Raw genomic sequence first — 25866 nt, forward strand, 5'->3', positions numbered from 1 at the left:
TACTGCAATGATGCTGTGTATAAACTTTAGTCATTCAGTGTCCCAAATATTCTCCCAATGGGAAGAAATGGTAAATAATTTCCATGTAAAGCAGAACACATACTAAGAAATCCCAGACATGGTACTGATATGCTGCTACAGTTCTTATTCCAATTTGTCAGCCTACATAATTGGGTTATTATTGGGCTACTTCTCAAATGGCTTTGGGCAATTTTTGACTAGTTTTGAAAATGAGAGCTGGCAACCCTGGGCAATATTTTTCCACTCCCTGCTATGTGTCCTGCCTCATCCAACTTGCCACTTTCTCCTCCTGTCTCTCTCCCTCACTTTCCTGCCCCCTCCCCTTGCCTCTCTCCCTCTCTCCTCCCTCCTCATCCTCCTTTACTCTAAGAGGAGGGCTCTGCTCGCTCATCACCTGCTCCCTAAGTGTCTGACGCTCAATGTCCGTGCCTGGTCCGGCTTCTCTCACCCAGTTATCTGTGCCCTGTCTGGCTGCCCCTGGTAACGTGTGACTGGCAGCTGGGTGCCCAGTGTGTGCCACTCTCCGGCCGGCGCCTGGGAAGGACAGAGGAGACAGGACGGTGCTCAGTGCAGGTGAGGCTGGGAGGAGTTCTCCCTATTCTGTCTGGGTGGCACGGAAAAAAAGACTGATTGGCATCTAGCGGAATGGAACTGAATGATTGGTAGACAGCGGCTGTCTGGCTCTGAGCTTGGGGCTTGAGTTCATATTACAACTAGAAAAGTCCCATTCCCCTCCCAGTGATATCTATCAGTCTCTTCTTTCTTTTCTTCTATTGTCTCTCTCATCAGCTATTTTTCAATTGTAACTATTTTTCTACAGTCAATAGCTGAAGTATCCAGGTACTGCCAATCAATCACTTAATGTCAACCTACCATCACCTTATTCATTATGTGTTATTATCCTCCCCGTAATTAGTTTTGTATCGCTGTCTGTCTATACATGATATATATATAAATATCTGTTTCTGCCGCCTGTCTGTGTCTGTCCCTTGCAGGGACATCTAATCACTTGCCCTCCAGATGTTTGTGTCCTGGGAATAGCAGTTTAGCCATAGCCAGAGGGCTGCAGGCAGCAGGTTGACACCCATGATATACTGGTTGTTTGATTAGGTATCTATAGCTGTCAGCTTTAACCTTGCTATCATTTATATATAAAGTCTGTATATCTCTGCTGTGGGTGAACTACAACTCCCAGCACAGCTGTGGGCAGCCAGGACTTGCACTTTATTACTAGCTGGGTGACTGCCAGTAGGCAGTTGATCGGTTAAATACAGCAATACCTGTTTAAATGGACTGTTTGGTAGTAGAACTTGCCTGTGCTAAGAATATCCCTGTGCTCTAACTCTTTGAAATGATGTCTTTTCATGCGCTTTGCCTATTCAGCTGTTCTTGTTACAAGTACAGCATGTAAATATTTGTTTATGTGATATACCCTACAGTACTGCAGTATATCCTGGATGCGTGCCAGTGCTGATAAACCCGTTACAATGTACGGAATTTGAAGATAACCGGAGACCTGCTTTTTCCATGTATCACTGACATCCCCTGCATTATCATTTATTGTTAGAGATGCACCCCACCCTCCCATTGGATGTTCAGTATCATTCCAAAGCCAATAAACAGGGGAGATCGCTCCTCAAACGTCTTATCCCATCAGATATGTTATAGTCCAATAGACAAAGATTTCTAGTGCTGCAATAGTGATTTATTCAAATGGACTAACGCTGCGGCTCCACTGTTGGGTGAATGGGTGGATGTTTTAGATGTAGACGGGTAGACAGATAGATTTATGGGCACTTACAGTACTTTATGTAAACATACCCCTAGATTAAGTGGGTTGTTACAGTGTGGAGCAAACTAAAACGCAACCATGGAAAATACAGTCCAAACCCTGTTCCCCAAGGGGAGTTACTGCTTCAAATCTATTTAAAGCTCTGTATTGTATTGTATTGCAATTAAAATAATATTTCCTATTGATTTCCTAAGTGTAAAGTGGACAATTCTGCTTTGGCTGTTGCTATTGATAGTATTTAAGGTTTTATTGAAAGGACAATGAACCCCAATAGTGATTAGACCTTTTTGTTTTACAACTACAATTGCTCTTAGAAAGATTTTGAGATTGAGTTAACTTTGCCTTTAGCTCAGAAGGCTCACCCTTTTGCATAGTGCCCACCTTGCTACTTCATTTAAAGCATAAAGAAAAGTAAATTATGTGGGTTGTGTGAACACCCCGTGACTCTAATTGTTGACCAGGGACCCCAAGCCTGCAATCTAGTTCTCTGGACAGTTTTGGACTTGGGTGCCAGCGACCCACCTTTCGGGTGGCACCTTACTAGCCTGCAAGGAGGGGCAGGTCTGGGATATGACTGTGAAAAAAATGGGCGGATAAGGGGCAGGGAATAGGCAGATTGGGGGAGAGACAGAGGCTGTATGTGGTGGAAGCAGGAATGGAGGGCTTAAAAGGCAGGGCTGGATAGCAGAACAGGTCAGGGGAGTTAGGAAAGGCACAACATTTCAAATTAACCAGTACATTGCCAGTAAATTTTTATCAATGGCCCTAGCTAGTGATTATCACTACCAGAAAAGCTTCACTAGGGCTCCAGACATGCTGGAACAGGAGCGCTAGGCTGTGGTCTCGGGTTAGCTATTAAAGTCATGGGGAAGTGCATAACAAATAGGTTTCACAGGGAATTTGGATTTTATTGTCCTTTAAATAGTAAATTTGCTCTATTTTGCATGTGGTTCTGCACAGAAACTAAGGGAAGGCAGAAAGGCATGTGCCTAGGGCGCAACGGTGGGACGGGGGCTCTGGGTGCTTTCCTCTTCTGTCCTGTCCTGAGCATGATCCATGCCCCTCATCCACCCACTGCCTGCTCATCCTGCTCCTCCTGCTTGTACATGTATGAGCAAGGGGAGGGGTGCAAGATGGTTGGCCATGTTGCCTATTATTGTGGGTGTCACATTTCTCCATTGGTCAGTATAATACATCCAATAAGAGATATCACAGGAATAGCAGTGGTTGTAAATATGTAGAATCTTACCCCCACATCAGGTGGGTCCAGGTGCCCTTGCCCCAGGCCTTCAGCTTAGGGAGCCATACAGGAATACACAAGGGAAAACAGCAGGCAGGCACTTCTGGTATCCACAATAAGTCAGAAAGTCAAATGAAGCAGCTAGTAATATTCATAAAAGTTCATAGTTTATTTAATCCATAAAACATCAGACAAAAGCCTTACGCATTTCGTACCTAGGGGTACTTAATCATAGGCTCAGTATAATACATACCTTCCAGTGGTCCTAATTTCCAGTGTATAATCACAAAAGGGCTACTGCCATCCTGAAAACATGTAGAGTTTAGGGCAGGTCAGTTTGGCCTGGCCATGTATCTTCAGGGCTGCCAAGTGGAAAACCATAAAAATATCTATCCTATATACTGTATATCCAAAAATAGCCCAAGCCATTTCAAATGTAGCCCAGAAATAGCTCAATTTTTTAAGCTGAAAAATCTGTATGAAATACAACAGAAGGGACCAGTACATTGCCCAGGGCGGGGTTTTCAGGATTTCACTGGCTTGGGAGAATATTTGGGAAATGTAATGACCAAGTGTTATTGGCATCATTCCAAGGCAGCCAGCAGGAGCACATCCTACAGACAGCCAATAACAGAGCACCTTAGAGTCAGTAGTTAGAATTTTATCCTAGCAGAGGTTTGTGTAGTGCACGATCCTCTGGTAGTGGTAGTGCAGTTGGTGAGGTGTATGAAGCTGGCTGCATTTACAGGTATTGGACCTGTTATCCAGAATGCTTGGGACCTGGGGCTTTCCGGATAAGGGGTCTTTCCATAATTTGGATCTCCATACCTTAAGGCTGCTAAAAAATCATTTAAACATGAATTTAACCCAATAGAATTGTTTTACCTACAATAAGGGGTAATTATATCTTAGTTGGGATCAAGTACAAGGTACTGTTTTATTATTACAGAGAAAAGGGAATCATTTAACCATTAAATAAACCCAATAGGGCTGTTCTGCCCCCAATAAGGGGTAATTATATCTTAGTTGGGATCAAGTACAGGTACTGTTTTATTATTACAGAGAAAAGGGAATCATTTAACCATTAAATAAACCCAATAGGACTGTTCTGCCCCCAATAAGGGGTAATTATATCTTAGTTGGGATCAAGTACAGGTACTGTTTTATTATTACAGAGAAAAGGGAATCATTTAACCATGAAATAAACCCAATAGGGCTGTTCTGCCCCAATAAGGGGTAATTATATCTTAGTTGGGATCAAGTACAGGTACTGTTTTATTATTACAGAGAAAAGGGAATCATTTAACCATTAAATAAACCCAATAGGACTGTTCTGCCCCCAATAAGGGGTAATTATATCTTAGTTGGGATCAAGTACAGGTACTGTTTTATTATTACAGAGAAAAGCAAATCATTTTTAAAAATTATAATAATTTGCTTATAATGGAGTCTATGGAAGATGGCCTTTCTGTAATTCTGAACTTTCTGGATAATGGGTTTCTGGATAACATAATCCCATACCTGTATTATGGGCTGGAGTGGTAACTGGAAGGTAAGGGCAATTAATAGAGAGTTGCTGTAGTTAATATGCAAAATGATGAGAGAGTGAATTTAACATTTTGGTGGCACCTTTGTGATATTATGGTTGTATTTTAGAAATATTCCTTAGGTAAAAGTGACATGATTCAATTATTGATTGGACATAAGGAGTAAGGGACAGAGCAGAATTAAGATAACCCCTGGCGCTTGGCCTTGACAAAGGGGGTGATGTTATGGGTGTTGGATGGGAAAAAATAACCACTACTGACTTAGGTTTAATTTAAAGTAGTGTTGGGGTATCTAAGTAGAAATGGCTGACAAAAAAAGAAGAGACCCAAGTTAAACGATCTGGGCTTAGACAGGGAGAAGAAAAATAAATGAGTGTAGTGGCAGCATAGAGGTACTATTGGAAACCATGTGAATTAAATAGTTGGCCAGGGGAGGAAGAATGAAAAGGGAACAATAAGGGGTCTAGGGCAGAGCCCTCAGGGACCCCAACAGAGGGAGAGGTAAGGGAAAAGATGATACTCCAATGTAGACACAAAAAAAGAATTAAAGGGTAAGAGAAAAGTAGGCTAGGGCAGTGTAATGAAGACCAAGATGATGAAGAGACCAGAGGAGGCCAAGAGGAGCCAAAAGCTGCTGAGAGATCTAGAAGTATTAGTAAGGAGGAGTGGTTTGGGAATTTGCAGATACCAGAGTTGATTATATACCAAGCACTCTTTCAGTTTAGAGATAAAGGGAAGGAAACAGACAGCAAAGAGTTCTCTTGGGGGGTAACAGGATAGGGGTGTTGAGTACATATTTTAAATAGTAGGGGAAGAAGCAATGAAAGGGTTTTTATGTTTATTTATTAAAAACTTCACAAGAAAGAATTAACATAACTCAGACTGGCACGCCGGTCCAATAATTACAACTTACAACCAAAATTCACCCCCCCACTCCACTGGCCAAATGTCCCGATGAAGAACCTGACAAATGGACAAAAGCAGTCTCAGTCCTAGGAAGAGTTTATGCCTTTACCATGGGTTTCCAGAAGAGGACGATGGAAAATCAAAACTATTTACATCCATAGGAATTTGTTGCTCCCAGTGGTCTAAAGGAGCAAAATCCAAAATAGCGAGCTTGGCAGGTCCAGAAAGCTCCAAGTCCCATGTAAGAACACAGTCTAATAACTATGTTAAAACTCCTAGAAAACCTGGGAGAAACATATTGTTACCTGAACTATGGCCCCATGGTGATCCCATTTGAGACCACAAATATCCAGTATGCAAGGCAACAGCTAACAGGATAAAGGCGGCTAATGTGCGTTCTGGTAGCATGGCACTGGGATGCGTAGCTTGGCCAACTCACTAACCATTGCCCTCACCGTGCTGTCTACAGAGGTGTTAGGGTGCCCAATGGTCTGCTTGCACCAGAACTGCCACAGGAAATACTTAAAGACCAACACAATGATGTAAGTGTGGTCAGCACTGTAGGCGCAGAGACGAGAGTTATCTAGCGTTCCATAGGCCAGGTGAGTGTATCCGGTCAGTTTCAGAGAAGGAAACTGTAATGGAAGCAATGAGAGGGAAAGAGCAAACTGATGGGTTAAGGCTTAGATTAGACAGAAATTAGTATTGCAGAGAAGTTAGAAAGGAATAGGATCATGAGGGCAGGTTGTTAGTGATGCAACCAGAGCTATTTAGGCTTCCTAGGTTACGAGAGGGGTGTGCCTCGATCTGAGGATGTTGCTGAGCAATATTGTTTCTTATAGTGTCAGTTTTGCTTTTGAAGTGCTCAGCAACATCTTAAGCAGGGACTGAAGTACATGGAGGGGAGGAAGGAGGAGAATAATGAAATTATGTTGAAATAGTAACTTTAGCTCAATTGCCATTAGGGACATATTATATTTTTAAATTATTCATCTCTATTTTGGATTCTAGTTTGGGAGAAAATATTTGGGTCCTACCAACATTTTCCTTTTTTTATTTTTAAAGATTCAAATAAACTCATTTCCATGAATGTTTTACATTTACTAAAAAGTATGTGTAAGTAAAGTCACAGAAAAGTCACAAAGATCCTGAATTTTTTTTTGAGTTGTCGCATGAAAACCATGACTTTTTTGAATTGTTGCACAAAAAAACAGGGTCAAAAATCCAAAAAGTTTTGGGGAAAAAAAAGGATTTCTTTTGTCCCAAAACTTTTTGGACTTTTGACCCTGTTTTTTTTTTACCCTGTTTTTTTTTTCAAGGAAAGGGAAGCGCCTCTGCCATTGACTTCTATATGATCTCAGCATGTTTTTAGCTGGCAAATTGTTGGATTTGGATTTTTAGCCGTTTAAATGCATAGTAGATCTCAAAAAAATCGCCACTTTTTTCTTTAGCGCTAAAAAATGCGATTGTTAGTAAATGGGCCCCTTAAACTTTCTTTTTTTACCTCCCATCACCAGAAACCAGAAGGGGGCGTGGACGAACACATTTGGGGTGTGGCATGACATTATTTAGGCATGACCAGCCAAGTGGAGGCAGACATGGCACTCCCCATATGGCTACTCCTTATGTGCTCCCATTTGCCAGAACACTGGTTCCCAATGCAAGTATAAATGGTAGCAATAACTTTTTCTGCAGGGAAGAAAATAATTTTTTCTCGTACTGCACTTTGTATTCCGACCACAGTCTCCCTTTAAGCGCGAATCTTATTATAAATGCATGCAGAAAATATCTCCAGTAGAAGAGGAAACATATAACCTTCTGATGTCTGACTACTGCAATACATTTCACCCTACTGGAAGTACATATCATCAGACATTTTATGTGGCATGCATTGGAGATATAAGGCACCATGCCGATTTTAATATTAATATCCTAAGACAGCCCATTAGTTTTACATTAAATGTACCTATAAGTCAGCAAATCTGTTCCCAGGGCTTCTGCCTTTCTGTTATTACTTTTGCAAACTCTTCCTTCTACTTTTGCATGTTCCAAAATAGATTCAACCATGAAGACAGCTAGGAACATTTTAATTATGTTGTCTCCTATAAATCAGGGGCCACCCGCTGCCACCCTGCATTTAGATTACAGTACCTGGTATTTCTGGAAATTAGAGGTTAACCTATTGGGATAGGGGGCAATTGGTTGACCTTTGAAGTGTAATATGCCTATTGCTGTATCCTCCTCTACCAATTTAGTTATTGGCAATGATCTATTTCATGTAAGTCAATGATGTGCAGCTCTTGGTACGCTATATAATCTTCTTCTTTCTCCACAAAGAACCAATATGTAACCCAGGTGCCGAAAGGAGAGGCTATTCTACAAGTTAAAATGCAGGTGTTTTGGACTTCTCCCACTTGGTGGGCCTGTTCCACATGTTTAGGAGTTTGTTTCCAGTTCCTGGATGGTTATTATAGCATGGACATTAGAAGGGTGTATTGTAACAGTTGTTGTTATTGTTCCTCCAGGTTGTACAGATCCATTGGGGCTGGTGGATCCGTTAGAGTCCAAAGGGCCTTAGTGGGCGGGATGTTGGTCTCTAGGCCTCCCTTTATTTCAAATGGGCTTCATGGCTCATTCTGTCAGTTGCTTCCTCTTCTCAAGTTTCCTAAACTACCCAATCACTCACAATCCCCCTAGAACATACTTCCTAACTTATCTATTGACTTCCCTCACCCCTTCCCTCAGATAGAGGATACTATTTCATCCTTTTGTCTGATAACCTTTCTGGACTGTAGGTGTGAAGAAGCAGACAAGGGATGGACAGAAAACACAGTATGGGGTGGAGCTCCCATATTGAAAGGGGTGAGGTTCAGCAGAAAGAATAGCACTTTCTAAGGGCTATAACAAAATTACTATCCAAATTACAGAATAATTTAACCCTGTATACCACTTAACACATGGTACTAACTCACCCTACTTTATATTACATTAAATTAAAATACAAGATAAATAGTGATAGCAAACAAGCCCATGACATGTATACATTAAATATACAAATACAAGAAGTAAAGAGGACTGTGCTCAATAGACCTTACAGTATAAAAAAAGAAGGGGCTATAGTGTACAGTGAAGGAATGCTAGGCTAGATGAGTGTAAACTTTTCTAAAGAAATTGTGTAAAGGCAAAGAGATTTACAAAAAGTTTAATAAAGGGGAGCAACACTAGCAAAGTGTGAAGAGGTACTGAGTGATGTGTTGAGGAGTAGATCATTAGAGGAACGTAACAAGCCTTTTGGTGAGTACTCGGAAATAAGGTCTAAGTAGTGCAAAGTTGTAAACTGATTTGAACGCCAGGGTCCTATATGGCAGCAGAATCCAGAGTTTCAACTGGCAGAGTGGCATGGCAGGCAGAGGAGGAGCAGTCGGTGAGTTGTATGATCATGGCAGCTGAATTTATTATGGACTGGAGTAACCTAGGAGGGTAAGGCCAATCAATAGACAGTTTCAGTAGTCAATATGTGAAATGACAAGAGAGTAAAAGAGAATTTTGTTGTCATCTTGGGTGCAAATTGAAATATTCTGTAGATGAAAGTAATGAAAATTGAATGTATTATATTGCATTAACTTAATTCTTGTATGTAGAAAGGAATTATCATCCTTTAGCCTGGAAGGCACGAAGGTGAAGGCTAAAGAAATCTTTGCGTCCTCTCTAGCAGCAGAAATGTCCTGGATAAATCAGATAATAGCACCCACTGAAAGCCAGTGTTCCGTGTCCTGCCACTGTTCCCTCTTAGCTGTGGAACGAGCGGCGAAGGTGCCAGAACAGGAACTGATAATTAAAATCGAAACTCCAGTGCTGCATTGCGAAGCAGTTTTCTAACAGCGCCCAGTGGGATATGTGGGTGTTTGTTCTCTTTAGGATGTCTCTTAAACTTCCAAAGAGAGAACGGTCATTTTATCATCGCTACGTTACTGCAGGAGCAGATCCCACAAGAGCAGGCTTGTTGTTCTAGGCTATTCTGGTTAATGCAAAACAGCATGTGGGATTGGAATCACCAATAAAAACAAAAGCATATTCTCTCTTGCACTAGGAAAAGCTCATTCTGTTTGGTCCCAGCTTGCATTTAGTTGAATATATGTAGATTGCAGACTGTTAGATCATATTGCCCTTCCCTTGTTAACAAATCCTTTAAGCGCAGTTGTTATTTTCCCAGTAGATAAGATGTTCCCTAGAGAGGTCTCTGTTATGAATGTGAGCATGGTAATAAGATTGCCTTCTTGGCACTTTTAATCGTAAGTAAACACACATCATCTGGTGAGTTAATCTTTAAGCATTTAAATTCACACTTCAATGTAATAATATGTTATATTTTTGCTGGCACATTATATGTACTTCACATAAGTCCAGTTTGTACCTTTACTTACTGAACATTGCCCTTTCCCTGGCAACAAGTCAGCTGTTTGCTTCTATTTGCTAAATGAACTACATCAGTCAAAACTGCTGATTGGTTAAAAAGGGTCTCGGGCACAGTTTGTCCATGTTGTACAATGCTGTTATAGATCCTAGCAAAACAGCGACTCAAGTGGGACAGTTTTTACAGCTTAATGGATGTTATGGTTGATGGATTGAGAAATAACTTGTGAATAGGGATGAGCACATTTTTTCAGCAGGCACGAATTCTGCATTTCGCCATTGGCAAATTTTTTTCGGTGCAACGAAACATTCTGCGAGTGAGAAAATAGTTGCATACATGTCAAAAAAGGTCATGGTCATGAAAAAAGTCACATGGAAATTTTTCAGCAGTTTTGGGAATTTTTTAGAAGAGCAAAACGTTACAGATTCACTCATCAATATTTATGAACTTTGCACCTCTCAGTAGTGGGAGAAGCCATGGTTTCTCATCATAAAACACCATGCTTAAAATGAGTTTACATTCCATAAATTGCCCCTTTTGTGTCCCTTTGGAATGCAGTACTGATCAGTGTAGGTCTGTATTGGTTTCTTAGTTTGTAGAGCGTTACTGCAAGCAATGTTCTCCTGTGTCCCACCAGCTTGCCTTCCAAGCAGTGTGGGACTGGCCCACCAGGATACCAGCAAAACTCCCGGTGGGCCCAGGTGTCAGTGGACCCTCCTGCTCCTGACCATTTGGCCTGCTTCATGGTCATTCCCTGAATGACACAAAAATACCGGCACAACAGGACTTGTTTAAGCGGGATAAACATGTCTGACGAAGGGGCGTGCCCCCGAAACGTTACATGGTTTGCTACTATTAAAAATCAGCAGGGTTTATCCCGCTTAAACAAGTCCTGCTGTGCCGGTATTTTTGTGTTAATTGGATCGTGGTGGAGAGTGCCGAAGTCTCTCTAAATACTGTGCACCAGGTGGAACAGAGTGGAAAGGCCAGGGTGTGCTGGTGAGTGTGGTGGGGTTTGGCATTCCCTGAATGGCAACAAAGGGGAAAATAAATGGAAAGATAGATGCTAGCATGTAATTAAAAATAATAGGAGAATAAAGATGTTAAATCAGAAAAGGAGGAAAAATATTTTTGAGAGTGGGCCCATGGTTTAAGGTTTTTGGTGGGCCCCTGGCTTACCAGTCTGACAATGCTTCCAAGTGCCTTCTCCCTTGTGATGTGAAATGTATGCTCTGGTTATCCCTCCCAATTGAGCCATAGGTACAGCACTAGGACCAGTGTCGAACTGGCCTGCCAGGGAACTGTGGCTTTTTCCCAGTGGCCTTTCATTTTAGTGGGCCATTTGCCCTGTCTGAAGCACAGAGCATGAACCCTTTTCTACCTTTTCTAGATTCTGCATGCGTTCCATTTATCCCCAGCAGTGAGAAAGATAGCAAAGAGTTATTTTAGAAGCCTGCGATGGGGTCAGGGGGCCAAATAATAAATAAATTGGGGGCAGATTTATTGCTACAGATAAGCAGATGAATCCAGACGGACTGTTAATTATAGAGCTTATTAGGGGGAGTTTTTCAGAAGGAATTTGCACAGTGGAAATTGGAGAGCAAAAGCTAATAGATCCCTCAAATGGCACAGGAATAGAGATGTTCCATCTTTACTCTGTCTGTCTGTGCCATCCACTGCAGTCTGTCTGTATCCATTGTATTACTCTGTGCTTTTAGGATGAAGACACAGAGCTACTTGTAGTAGCTACTTGTGACAGCTACATAAATAGACAATGCTGATCATTTTGCTAATAATTGTCTCTACATGTGTTTTAGCAGAGGAAATTTACAGTATTGTCTATGGCAGGGGATTTTCTGGCATTTTGTAGCTGTGAAAAAGAAGCTGCTACAAGTAGCTCTGTGTGTCCTCACCCTTACACAGCTTGTACTAGCAATAACGCAACACACACAAATAATGCAACAACCACAACATGCAAAAGAGAGCACAACTGCCCACACAGAATTAGTCCTCACTGTGGCTTTTTGGAAGCAATCATTCTGGTTGTGGTAATATATCTTTGAATAAAATGTTTTCCAGTTCAGTGTACTGGCATCTGTTGGCTAAAAGAAGTACCTTCTAGGCTGTATTAATCAGTTACATTTCAACAATGAACCTCTCAAACATGTGAAGACAAGGGTTTTTCTTAATAAGACAAAAAGGTTTTAGGGCTCCAGCTGGTGGGCCCTTGATATCAGGTTCTCTTCTCTGGTGGGCCCTTGATATCAGTTTCTCTTCTCTGGTTGGCCCTTGATATCAGTTTCTCTTCTCTGGTTGGCCCTTGATATCAGTTTCTCTTCTCTGGTTGGCCCTTGATATCAGTTTCTCTTCTCTGGTTGGCCCTTGATATCAGGTTCTCTTCTCTGGTTGGCCCTTGATATCAGGTTCTCTTCTCTGGTTGGCCCTTGATATCAGGTTCTCTTCTCTGGTTGGCCCTTGATATCAGTTTCTCTTCTCTGGTTGGCCCTTGATATCAGGTTCTCTTCTCTGGTTGGCCCTTGATATCAGTTTCTCTTCTCTGGTTGGCCCTTGATATCAGGTTCTCTTCTCTGGTGGGCCCTTGATATCAGTTTCTCTTCTCTGGTTGGCCCTTGATATCAGGTTCTCTTCTCTGGTTGGCCTTTGATATCAGGTTCTCTTCTCTGGTTGGCCCTTGATATCAGGTTCTCTTCTCTGGTTGGCCCTTGATATCAGGTTCTTTGTACATGTGTCTTTACTGAAGTGAATGGGGTTGACAAGATGCACCTAGAAAAAAAGAGGGTGTAGTGTGGACATATAGGACTGCACTTATAGGGGTCAAGTATTTGTGTGACCTCACTTATAAGCCCTATGCAATAAGCAATAAGAAAAGTGTGTTGCCAAATATCTTTAATACTTTGGTTGTATAGAAACTTTGTTCTCAGTATTGGTAGAAGTAATGTGCCTCTGTAGCTTTCAAATTAGCCAAGAGCACTGGAGCCTGATTGTGAGCTGTGTGGGCCATGGGCTAAAACAAAGTTTAGTAAATTAGTACAGTTAAGTAGGAATAAACGATATTGTTGAAGACATCTATACAGGAAGGATCTGTAACCAGGCACTCATATACAGTTACGTGTAGTTCTGCAAAAGCTTCAGAGCCCTGCTGCATATGAAATCAGTGTTTCTAAATGAAATGTCGATTGTAATCGCAGTGGCATTCTCTGCCGGGCCCCATGCTCCAGTGGATACAATGGCTGGAAGATGAAAGCTGTCCCTGTCTGTTTACAAAGGTAGCCAGCTGGTCCCTGGATTAAACATTCCAAGGAACATTGCACTAAAGAGTAAAGTCACTTCAGCTGGAAATGATACTCTGTGCTATAAAAATGATAGAGATCTTTCCCACAGTTGAGTTACTGCTGCTGGCAGTGAATCCTAATTGATCGAATGGGTACCTGGAGGGGCCAGATTTCCTAATTCAAAGATTTGTGCTAGAAAAATGACATGTGACAAGCAGGGACTCAGGTAAGAAGGAGGTCCGGCCATGAGAGTCACCTATGGGCAGTGGGCCCCATGGTGTTGGTAAAAGGCTGGAAATCAGAAAGATCTGTAAATCAAAAAGACACAAAGCAAAAGACAAGGTAATGCATACGGATAATTGGGTAATTAACCAGATAACCACTGCATATACCTGCGGTAAGGGGGCACTCATTGTGCAGAACTGGTGTCACTCAGTCTGGTACGATGGCTAATATCTCCCTTGGAACATAAATGATACATGATGCTGAGCTGATACCTAATTAAAGGTTCACCAACTCCTTTTTGTTTTCTCTATGTGCCTTTTGGACTTGGCATTCTCCTTACTGTTTTATTCTGCCTTGCCATAAGGAGCCATTGGAGGTGTAATGCAGAACCCACCTATCTACTCCCAAAACTTTTCAGTTAATTTTAAGGGCAGGTTTATAAACCACTCATCATTTTTAAGCGATTATAATGGTTATATTAATTAGCTTGGTGTTCATTTTAATGCAATCCTTGATTATTTTCTAAGACTTAACGGTCAAAGTTTGCCACCCCTGAGCTTGATTATTATATGAAGCCTCTGTAATTGGGTTTATTTGAGACACTGTTGGTTTTATATGTAATTAAAGAGCATCTATGACCCCCTGTCCCACAAGTCTGTGGTCTGACCTGTCTTCTCATTTAAGCCTTGGGCAAAGAATTTCTGTTTTAGGTTTCTATTTAAGATTTCATTGTCACGGTGACTAAGTGGAGATCTGGGGGTGCATAGGGCATTATGGAGGTGATGCCTGGCAGCTCATTTTAGCAAACAATAGATACTGTCTATATCAAGTAATTCATTGAAGTAAAAACACAATTTACAGCACTTAAGCTAGTGCTTTGCTTGACCTTTAAACATTTCCCCAGCTACTTAAGTACATTGTGAAAGCAATCCAAATAAAGAAAAATAATAATAAAAATTGACCCCAAACATGTCCTGGCTTAGTCTGTTGGGCTACTGCACCTCTATATTAATGGCTGTATGAGCTACAGTTGTCTGTGGCACAGTTAATATGGAGGAATTTATATTTATGGCTTGTACACATTGGAAGGTGAGCAGGGGAGCGACTAACAGATCCAGGGGGTGCGACTGTCAGAAAGTTTTTATATGGAAAATTTGCTTTACAAAATATTCATGAATGCACATTTAGGGATGTGTCGTATCTCTGCAAGCTAAAACAATCTGCCGAAGATAAATTAGCTCCACTGGGAACAATGTGCCGTTGTTAGGGACAATTCAGGTTTACGGCTGCCATTGTGCTTAGTTGCTGGGCTGTCTGTGTGTCAAAATGGTTGCTGTTCTTATTGCTCCCAGAATGCAAGTGATGAAAGATGCTTATTGTGTAGGGGCAAAAAGAGGCCCCGGTGAGGGAAGCAAAGCCCAAACTTACTGTACCTCTGGCCCTTAATACTACACTTGTACCTGTTCCAGTTGCTCTAATGAATTGCACAGAAGGTGCACAGTACAAGGTGCACAGACACCAGGGAGCATTGCAATTAATTCTGTTGTGAGGAGCTGTTACCCTCCCTTAGCGTGTTGCAACTACAAGCACAACTGGCCCAGTAATTTACACGCTTAGCCCATTAGCAACACCAGGTTTAATGCAGGAATTCTATTCAAAAGAACTGCATTGTGTATGCCTTAGTATAATAACCCTATGTTGAGTAATTGGCTTCCAAAACATATTGAAACATATTGACGCAGTTTAAAGAACACTGCCCAGGGAGACTAATTTATCTGCATATATGTTGTGTATTATGCCCTTTAAGCAGCAAGCTTGCCTTTTGCGAGGGGGGTTAGCATGATATCAGAATATTTCAATATACAGTGTATATCAGGGTTAGGAATAGAATCCATCATAGCAGCCAGAGCAGTCTAATTAGCCATGAGGTACAGTTCTACAGCGGGTCAGATGCAGGTTGGCGGGTTGTGAATTGCTAGTGTATACATATTTCTTATGATATGTTATATTACCTATATTATTTATATTTTACCTTTTTAAACATTTTTAAATGTTTTTTTTTTCCTACCCCCATCCATACCTCATGATGTCACTTCTGGTTTGCAGCAACAGCACTTCCTGTTTAATGGTGGTCATTGAGTTGCAGATCAGGTTGCAGTTGCAGTTGCAAGTCGTGTTGGGTAGTGGGTCAAAGCAAGTAAAAATTTGGGTCGCGGGTCCAGGTCATGGGTTGTGGACTGTAGGTCTGGGTGGGGTCCGATCTCAAAAATTGGTTCAGCGCAAGACTCTACCGCAGGGGTAGGGAACCTATGGCTCGGGAGCCAGATGTGGCTCTTTTGATGGCTGAATCTGGCTCACTGCCAAAACTTTAATAAAAAAATAACGGGGGGCGTGGCCTGCGCTCGGCGGATAGAAGACGAGTTCTAAGCCTTAAAACACATCTTCTATCCGCCGAGCGCAGGCCACGCCCTCCTCTGCATCGCATCCGGCATCCTTGGGGCCCACCCTACCTTGCCCTGCAGCATCCGCGGCCAAACATATTGTATGGCTCTCATGGAATTACATTTTAAAATTTACATAGTTACATAGGGTTGAAAAAAGACCATTGTCCATCAAGTTCAACCCATCCGAGTAAACCCAGCACACAACCTATACTAACCATCTATACACTCACATACATAAACTATATATACAACCACTAATACTAACTGTAGATATTAGTATCACAATAGCCTTGGATATTCTGATTGTTCAAGAACTCATCCAGGCCCCTCTTATAGGCATTAACAGAATCTGCCATTACCCCATCTCTAGGAAGGGCATTCCATAACCTCACTGCCCTCACCGTGAAAAACCACCTACGCTGCTTCAAATGGAAGCTCCGTTCCTCTAATCTAAAGGGGGGGCCTCTGGTGCGTTGATTGTTTTTATGGGAAAAAAGAACATCCCCATCTGCCTATAATCCCCTCTAATGTACTTGTACAGAGTAATCATGTCCCCTCGCAAGCGCCTCTTTTCCAGAGAAAACAACCCCAACCTCGACAGTCTAACCTCATAGCTTAAAATATGTGGTGTTTATGGCTCTCTCAGCCAAAAAGGTTCCCGACCCCTGCTCTACCGCGTGGGGGAGAGGTACCAGGGGTTGTTCACCTTTCAATTACCTTTAAGAATGATATACAGAATGATATTCTGAGACTATTTGAAATTGGTTTTTATTTTTTATTATTTCAACTTCGCTTCTCAGCTCACCAGTTCGGAATTTCAGAAGCTATCTGGTTGCTAGGGTGAAAATTAGATGGTCTGAAAAGAAAGTCTGGTAATAAAAAGTTTCAACAACAATAAAATTGTAGCCTTACAGAGCATTTGTTTTCTGGTTTCCATTTGAAAGCTGCAAAGAGCAAGAAGTAGAAGGCAAATAATACAAGAACTATGAAATAATGAAGGCCATTTGAAAATATGGTTAGAATTAGCCATTCTATAACATACCAAAAGTTAACTATAAATAAGCTTTTTCATAAGCTGGACATATTGCGAGCAATTTTTCAATTGGTCCTCATTTTTTAATGATTTTCAAATTATTATCCTTCCTGTTTCGCCTCTATCTGGTCTGCAATTGAACATGGTATCTAATTGTCAGGGTCAGTGACCCCAACACCCAAAAATCAATTCTATCCTTATATTTTATTATCTTTTTTTGCTGTTTAATTATTATTGCTTATGTTTCTATCCAGGGCCTCTACTATTTCGACTTCCACACTGCTGCCTGGTTACTAATGTCATTCAGCCTTAGCAACCGGTTGGAAATTCTTAGCCTAGCAGCCACACAGTGACAAAACATAATTAATTTAAAAACCACCAAAATATCAAGAGCAAATGCCAATTACCTCAGACGACCACTATCTACTTCATAAAGCATATTTTAAGGTGACCCACCCCTTTACAAACAATATTTGGGTTAGACATAACCAAAACAGCGACCAATCCAAAGTTTCATTTCAAAACTTTGACTAGGCTTCAATCAAGCCAAGGAGAAGATACTTTCAAAAGGTGGATGGGAGCTAGCGGGCGGCGTTTCATTATATATTTATGTTGTTATTTCCTTTCCTGCTCAAGGCAAGCAATGGATTGCAAATTAAGGTATTGTGAGTCCCTAAGGCAAGAAAAGAGTTAAGAGATGGATAGTTGTAAAGTGTTAATAATTTAGAGCTTTGGTGAGCGTTATTAAAGCCGCCACTGCACTGCATTACAAATGACCCTCGTGTAAGGGAAGGCTTGGTGGCACTTGGGCGATGTAGCAATTGTGTTCTTACATGGACACCTTTTCTTAATTAAAAATCTTGGGTGCCATTTATCAATCAGACGCAGGGCTCATCTCAATCCACAGGCAGCATTTTGTCTTCTCCTATAGCCCTGTGTGTGTTTCAGTTTGTATCCAGGATTCAGGGTTCATGCATGTGAAACCAGGCTTCAGTTTTGGCTAATGTTTGGTGCAAGTGGCTACAAATGCTTTGCTGTTAGTCTTGTCTGGGTGTAATCTGTTTGTACACTAAGGGGCACGTTTACTAAATTGCGTTTCTTTCTGGCCTTGAAACTCGATATGGTATAAATTCATAGTAACCACGATAATTTCTGTTGTTCTAAAATGTCTCGACAATGCTTTTATCGTTCATACGAAAATATCGCAATTGTGTTCTGAAAGTCATGAAATTTTTGGCCCGAAAGGTTTGTAAATGCCACAAAAACAGTTCTGGCTTTGATGCCTTCCATTGCTGGCTTTGGAAGCCTTCCATAGGACTCAGGGGCACTCGACAGATCAAACCTGGCGAAAATATAGTCCCAATGAAAGTGTAACCAAAGTGTTAACGAATTCCGAAATGTTCATATTTTTTACGCAAAATACGATTTTTTGCGGAAATTTACAGACAACCATGAAAAACTTGTGGAATTTTACCAAAATTTTCACATACGTTACAAAATGTTCTATAATAAAAATCTATATAAAATACGAATTTATCTCAAAATTGTTTAGTAAATGGGCCCCCAAGTGTGTGCCTTTAACTGGATGCTCATTACAGGGATCTTGTAATCTGCTGCACTGGTGGTTAGTCGCTAGTATAGACTACTAACCCTATAACAACCCTGTGAGTGCCTTAATCAGGGGTAGGATGGCACATTTTTGTTTGGGGAGGCATCCAATAGAAGGCTTTTCACTGAAGCACTATATACAAAAATATATTTAGCAGTTTTTGGTTTTTTTTAATAGGGCAGCTAAACCTTACTAAATCTTTGTTATTCTCCACCCATGGCCTCAATCTACTTTCAATACTGCTCTATTACATAGAGGTTTTTCAAAAGCATCTATGGCTACCGTTGCCCTACTGCTGCCACCATAACTTGTTTCTTATTTTCCACAGTTCTGCAGTGCCTCGGGCAGTCACAACTCTTTGCACCCTGCTGAAACAGACTTAGTTGCTGTTACATTTCTGGTTTCAGCTATAAAATGGACCATTATCCAGGGGACACTCTTCACACTGATCTAGAGTTTTCATTCTCCATATTCTAGGCACACACAAACCAGCCCAGTGTTCCAGTAAGGTTATGTGCCCAGGGATGGTGCTAGGTACAAAACTCAGCTCCAATAGGTACAAGGTAGCCCTGTTCTTACGACTCCTATAGGGAAGATGAGGAGGGCAGAACTCCTTAGCACCCTGTCCCTGTTGCCACTCCCTGGCTTGTGTGTCTGAATGATTTGCAAGTTAGGGGTGGGATGGCTATATGCCCCCCGCAACCTGTGCCTACTGAATATACTGTTTGCAACCCTAGTATTTTATTTTTATGGAGGGAGTGCAGGTCTTTGCTCCATGCTGGATGCAATGTCCAGGGCAGGGTGCAAACATGCAAAAAAATGATGATTTGCTCACATTTTTTGTTCTTCCCACCCTGGCCTGCAGCATTCCCAGCACTGTGTGCATTCCTACTTGGGACCCTCGTTCCATATCAGTGATACCCCATGTATATTAGTGTATCTGTTGTTGAACTGTATGCTGGTAACTATAGTCCAGTGGCAGCTGTAGGACTACAGGGCAGACTTTCCTGATCCAAATCTATCTTTGCCTCCTCCCTCGGGGTGTAATTTGTTGCATGTAGTGCTGGATACTCGCCTCTGCTGATTACTTCTTATATCTGGCTAAGCTGATTATTATTATTGTGTGATTGTGAATGAGGTATTTGCTTTGTGGGGGCTCCCAAGTATTAAGGGGATTTAAAAAAATGATGTCTCTCAGCCGAAACAAAAATAATATTTCTGCCTGCTGCCGCCAAGGTGTTTTTATGACTCAGAGCGTGGCACTCGTCATTGTTCCACTGGCTGGAACGGCTCTCCCTTTCTCTAGAGGTACAACAGTATTTTTGCTCTACAGATTAGCCAGGAGTATGGATGTTTTTATGGCCTCCCTATATCCATACATGCCTCTATAGATCTTGAACATTTTGATTTTCTAATCCACTTGCAATATTATTTGGCAGTGAAACAGTCATTAAATCAAATACTGTGCAAATACAGATTCTTCAGTATTGTAACCGTGACATAAATATTTATAGGCTTGTTTCTTTCATGATTCTCTTAATCACTTAATACGGTGAATTTATTCCAAAGAGGCACAGTTTGGCTCTACTTATCTTGCACTGTATAAAGGAAAAGGAAAGTCATTTTGGCATTTTACTGCCAATAGATTTGCCATATTAGTGCCACCTAGAACACTATATTTATTCTGCAGAAAGCTTTACCATACCTGAGTAAAGAGCCCTAGAAGCTCCCTCTGTTTGTTTAAGATTGCAGCTTGGTCTTCATAGCTTCCTGTTTGCAGTCTATCTCTTATAACTCAGATTACACATTCTTAAGGGTGGGGGGAGTGAGTTTTATGAATTCTTATGGGAGGAGGAAGCAGGAGAGGGGAGAGAGGAGACAACTGTGCAGACTCTGGCCCTGGGAATGAAGGGTTTTTCTGAGTGAGGAAGTCAGATACCCTTAGAACATGTTCACAAAAAAGGAGACAAGAAATCCTGTGTTTCTTTTGATAGAGGACTTTTCTGTGAGTGCTTATGGCTGTATTTATATAGACCTTACTTAGTTTTTACCTTTCCTTCTCCTTTAAGGGAAGCATGGTGTGGGGGGGGTGGGGGTTGTAGATGTTTCAGTTGTAGTTGAACCCCAGTGAGCCCGGTCTCATCATGTATTGCTTATACTCTACCTAGGCTTTACATTCACTTGCTAAGGTGTCTAGGATTTAGATGCCAAGTCATTCTGTTACTCCTAGTTATTCACACTCAGGTTCCATGCCCTTGATTACTCACACTCACAGTTTAAGCCCCTTAATTACACTCAAAGCCTTAATTATGCTCAAGATGTTTGAGTGTTTAATAACCTCAGAACCTAAGATTGTAATTAGTCACTGTAAGAGCCTGTTCTCTACATTTAAACATCTTGCCTCATCTCTTCGAGCTGAAGTTCCTTCGGGGTCCATTTGCAAGATACATTTTCAACATCATTTTTTTTTGCCATCACCGTGGATTTATATTAACCTAGTTAACATCAAGTATTAGGTACTAGGGGCAATTGATTTATTCCCCAGACAAAAGTGCAAGAGAACTAAGGGGGTGAAAAAGTGTGCCTAAATCCACATGAAAAGTATAATGATATGTAATCCATAGTACATAGAGTAAAAAAAAAGTTGTACAATGAGTAACTCAACAAATGCTAGCCATGGTCCAGGTGCACCTGCCCCAGACTGTCAGCAAAGGGAGCAAAAATCCATATATAGCAACTTATAGATGGAGTTAGGTATTTAAAAAACACAAGGACACCCAAAAATAAGTTAAAAACAAACAAGCTTTATTGAAACATCTGTTTTGTGCTCCACAAGCACTTAGCCATAGGCTATGATCAAGTGCTCTTGGAGCACAAAACGCGTAAGGCAATAGAGATATTGTTTGAATAAAGTTTGTTTTATAACTTATTTTTTGGTGACCTATGTGCATAATTGTGCCCCTTAGTACTCATTGAACAGTGCTTGTGTTGGGCCCTATCTGCACCTTGTGCCAGATTAAAGATCCAGTGTCAGGTGCAGAGTGCAGCACTAGTGAGTGCCTGCTCTCTGTAAGTGGGTGCCTTCTCCCTATAAGTGGGTGCCTTCTCTCTATAAGTGGGTGCCTGCTCTCTGTAAGTGGGTGCCTTCTCCCTATAAGTGGGTGCCTTCTCTCTATAAGTGGGTGCCTGCTCTCTGTAAGTGGGTGCCTTCTCCCTATAAGTGGGTGCCTTCTCTCTATAAGTGGGTGCCTGCTCTCTGTAAGTGGGTGCCTTCTCTCTATAAGTGGGTGCCTGCTCTCTGTAAGTGGGTGCCTGCTCTCTGTAAGTGGGTGCCTGCTCTCTGTAAGTGGGTGCCTTCTCTCTATAAGTGGGTGCCTGCTCTCTATAAGTGGGTGCCTGCTCTCTGTAAGTGGGTGCCTTCTCTCTATAAGTGGGTGCCTGCTCTCTGTAAGTGGGTGCCTGCTCTCTGTAAGTGGGTGCCTTCTCTCTATAAGTGGGTGCCTGCTCTCTGTAAGTGGGTGCCTTCTCCCTATAAGTGGGTGCCTGCTCTCTATAAGTGGGTGCCTGCTCTCTGTAAGTGGGTGCCTTCTCTCTATAAGTGGGTGCCTGCTCTCTGTAAGTGGGTGCCTTCTCTCTATAAGTGGGTGCCTTCTCTCTATAAGTGGGTGCCTGCTCTCTATAAGTGGGTGCCTGCTCTCTGTAAGTGGGTGCCTTCTCTCTATAAGTGGGTGCCTGCTCTCTGTAAGTGGGTGCCTGCTCTCTGTAAGTGGGTGCCTTCTCTCTATAAGTGGGTGCCTGCTCTCTGTAAGTGGGTGCCTTCTCCCTATAAGTGGGTGCCTGCTCTCTATAAGTGGGTGCCTGCTCTCTGTAAGTGGGTGCCTTCTCTCTATAAGTGGGTGCCTGCTCTCTGTAAGTGGGTGCCTTCTCTCTATAAGTGGGTGCCTGCTCTCTGTAAGTGGGTGCCTTCTCTCTATAAGTGGGTGCCTGCTCTCTATAAGTGGGTGCCTGCTCTCTGTAAGTGGGTGCCTTCTCTCTATAAGTGGGTGCCTGCTCTCTGTAAGTGGGTGCCTTCTCCCTATAAGTGGGTGCCTTCTCTCTATAAGTGGGTGCCTGCTCTCTGTAAGTGGGTGCCTTCTCTCTATAAGTGGGTGCCTGCTCTCTATAAGTGGGTGCCTGCTCTCTGTAAGTGGGTGCCTGCCATAGGGCTGTATTCATGGGGTAAGCGCAGGTCTTTGCACTCAGGACCTAAACTCATAGTGCAAAGTGCCCTGTACTCTGTAAATGAGCTCCACTTTCTTATTAGAGAGAAAAGCAATTTAACCAATAAAGAATTGTTTATTTTAATGGGACTTTATAGGGAACGGCCCTGCCATATTTCTGAGCTTTCTGGATAACAGGTTTCTTGATAATATATTCCTTTTATACGTATAAATGTAGACATGATGAATATAGTGGATTTGGATCCTGTCATTCTGGGAAGGTTTCCAGATTTTATGATTAAATGTAAATGGAGATGGAATAAGTTGGTTATATCCACAAGGAACAGCAATGTTAATAAGAGAAATGAAGGATTTCACATGCACAGAGCAGAGTTGTTTTGCACAGCAGGCCTCATACATACTGGCAACTGGTCCAGTTCCAGCCAAGCCGACTAACATAAGATCATACTGGTGAGTACAGATAGACTTGTTCATGGTGCAGCTTTTTTTTCCCAACAGTCCTACTAGTATCACATAATTATAACTGCCATATTACTGCAGTGCACATTCATGAATGTGATTATTCACCATTTGATCCAGTACCAGTCAGTTATATAGATTTGACTTAAAGTCTCTACTTTGCTTTAATCCATAGACTTTTTTGTAAGATAAGAAATTCAGCAATTTGCCCACGGCTGCTTTAAAGGGATCACTGCTGGTTTTGTTTTTACTCTCTCCCATGATTCCTTTAAGGTATTACTGTTTCACATTTCAGTTCAAGCCTTGGCATTTTATCTTTAACAAACTACCACACATCTTTCTCTATAGGTCCCATATTGTGAGAGATTTTCCATGATGGCACTTGGGCCATAGTCGATTAAACAGGGACATAACTGACATTTTCTCCAGCAGGGACTTCACCTTAGGTTGTCTTATTGCATGAAGAAAACGCTATAAGCATAGAAAAATCTAAGGGTATAATTGCCCTACCTCTATATGCGTAAGCAACATTATATCTGGCTACTTGTATAATTCTTTGGATGTATAGTGGTTGCCAGTTATGGTTTTCTACCAGACATCAGCTAGATGTACCTCATATTGTGCAGTAGTTCTGATATAAATCCATGAACTGAGATGCTCAAGTTGATCATTAAATCAGAGCCATATGGTGGCATCTAAAAAGGGAAGTGGGCTTACAATAGTAAAAAATACAAAAATAATGCAATTCTGAAGGATGTCAAAATGTTTCTATGAATACAACATATAAGATAGGGAAGGGTTCTTTAGTCCATAAAATGGAAGGGATCCTAAGCACAATCCTAAGCTTCAGCCTCTTTGCTTGAAAGGGTTGGGTGGTGCTGAAAAACCACAAGGAACAAGGTATCCTATGGTGCCCTATGGGGTTACTTCCCTACCTCTTCACACATTCCTTGTTACTGGGCAGAAGCCTTTGTAACAGTTTACAGTTATACCTTATCCTTTATTGGCCCATGTGGTTGTCCACACCCCTTGCCACCTCATATAGTGTCTAGCAAGGAGGTGTGGCTTCCTCTTTGGCTGCCTTCTGTTTACCCAAGAACAGCTCCACTGAGCCTGGGTGCAGAAATAAGCCCCAGTACAGCCAAGCAATTGCCCCAGAGTAAAGATCTGCTCTGGTGAAGTCGGGAACAGGGCCCCGTGAACTAGAAAGAATAGCAGAACACTGTTATAGCACTCTCTAGGAGAGTGAGGTAGTTAGACCTAGATAGCAAGGGCAGCTCAGCCCCAACTAGAAGACAGCTGGAAGTACCCTTCCATCCGGCAATGTTGCCTTAGCTTAGGGCCATGGACAACTGACAGGATACAGGCAGGATAACCCCTGATCTATGCCTAGCTGTAGGACCCACAAGAGTTAAAGGTTATCAACCTGAGGATTGTAGTAACTATCCAGACTGCCTTCCAAAGTGGTGCCCTGCTGACAGCTGCTTTACCCTGCCCAGTCTCCAAAAGAGGTGGGATAAACCGGTGGCATCCTCCTTTGTTATCCTCAGTGGGTTCTGATATATCTGCTTGTCTATGTGAGTATTGGTTTATCCCTGTACCATCACCACAAGAGCTCCTGGTGTCCATCTTACTTATTCTGAGCTAACACACTACACAGTGGCAGTGGGAGTTGTATTACAACAACGTGTACCCCATGTTCTACCATAGCCCGGTGTTTAAGTGCTTTTCAGCCAAAAATGGGTTACACTAGTGAGAGAAAGGATTATGGTAGTCAGCAGAGCAACCAGAGGCTACATTAAGGAGAGCAGAAGTGGTTCGTTCCCTGGGCATTACTTGCCAACATTTGGACTAAAGAAGATAGTCTCAAGGAGAGATGGGATGGAAAGACCCCAACTGGAGCACAACCACGGGGCTACACACGTGCTGCACCTACTTTCCTTCCTGTGCCCAGGTCATCAGAGGGTTAGAAATATTAAATAAATGTATGAGGTGTGTGAATGTGTGTCTATAATATCCTTGAAACCTACCGATAAAGGAGTCTGCTGTGAAAATTAAGCATTAAAACTTTTAAATGGATCCTTAAAACCAAAGTGTGACCATTAGGTTCAGTATTAGGAAATGTGCTTTTCAATGGTTTTAAGGCATCTATACACTTAGCCTGCTCTACCTCTTTAGGAGCCCATAGACCATGAACCAGATTTGTTAATAGGTACTCTGATGGCATATTCCCCAGCACAGTTAAGATGTATACAGTGCATTAGTGCAACAATGTATGTGAAAGCTTAATAGCCTTTTGAACGGTGGCTGCATTAAGGTTTTATGAAAGATTATGATTAAATTCAAAATTACATGTTCTATATACATTTCTATGGCTTTATTTTGCTGGCAACCGTGTAATTTTCTACGTTGTATTCTCCGATAATTGTTATTGCTAAGAGTCTGGCCATTCTTTTTAACTACAAGTAGATATTTTTGTTATATTCTAGTCTCCAGGGTCTGTGCTCAGCATTCCGTACCCTGGCAAGGGTTTTAAAGGCAAAGTTTACCAAATTTGAGTTTTATTCATTCACTTTGCAAAAGAGTGGCCTCTATTGGTCATAGCCAAGAAAAATGGCAGAATGCTTGTATGGACTTTCCTAGTGTTTATTTCACAGGCGTGG

The 25866-nt window shown here is 41.8% G+C and overlaps 1 protein-coding gene across 1 annotated transcript in view; it reads left to right on the top strand.

Moving 5' to 3' along the window:
• The first annotated feature begins 404 nt into the window (after positions 1-404).
• Positions 405-25866, top strand: part of cntn4 (contactin 4) — a 215442-nt gene continuing 189980 nt past the window's right edge. The window contains exon 1 of the mRNA XM_031899920.1: positions 405-594. The gene's annotated coding sequence lies outside the window, so the exon portion shown is untranslated. The remainder of the gene's footprint in view (positions 595-25866) is intronic.

This window comes from Xenopus tropicalis, chromosome 4 (assembly GCF_000004195.4).
Source record: "Xenopus tropicalis strain Nigerian chromosome 4, UCB_Xtro_10.0, whole genome shotgun sequence".
Lineage (NCBI taxonomy): Eukaryota > Metazoa > Chordata > Amphibia > Anura > Pipidae > Xenopus > Xenopus tropicalis.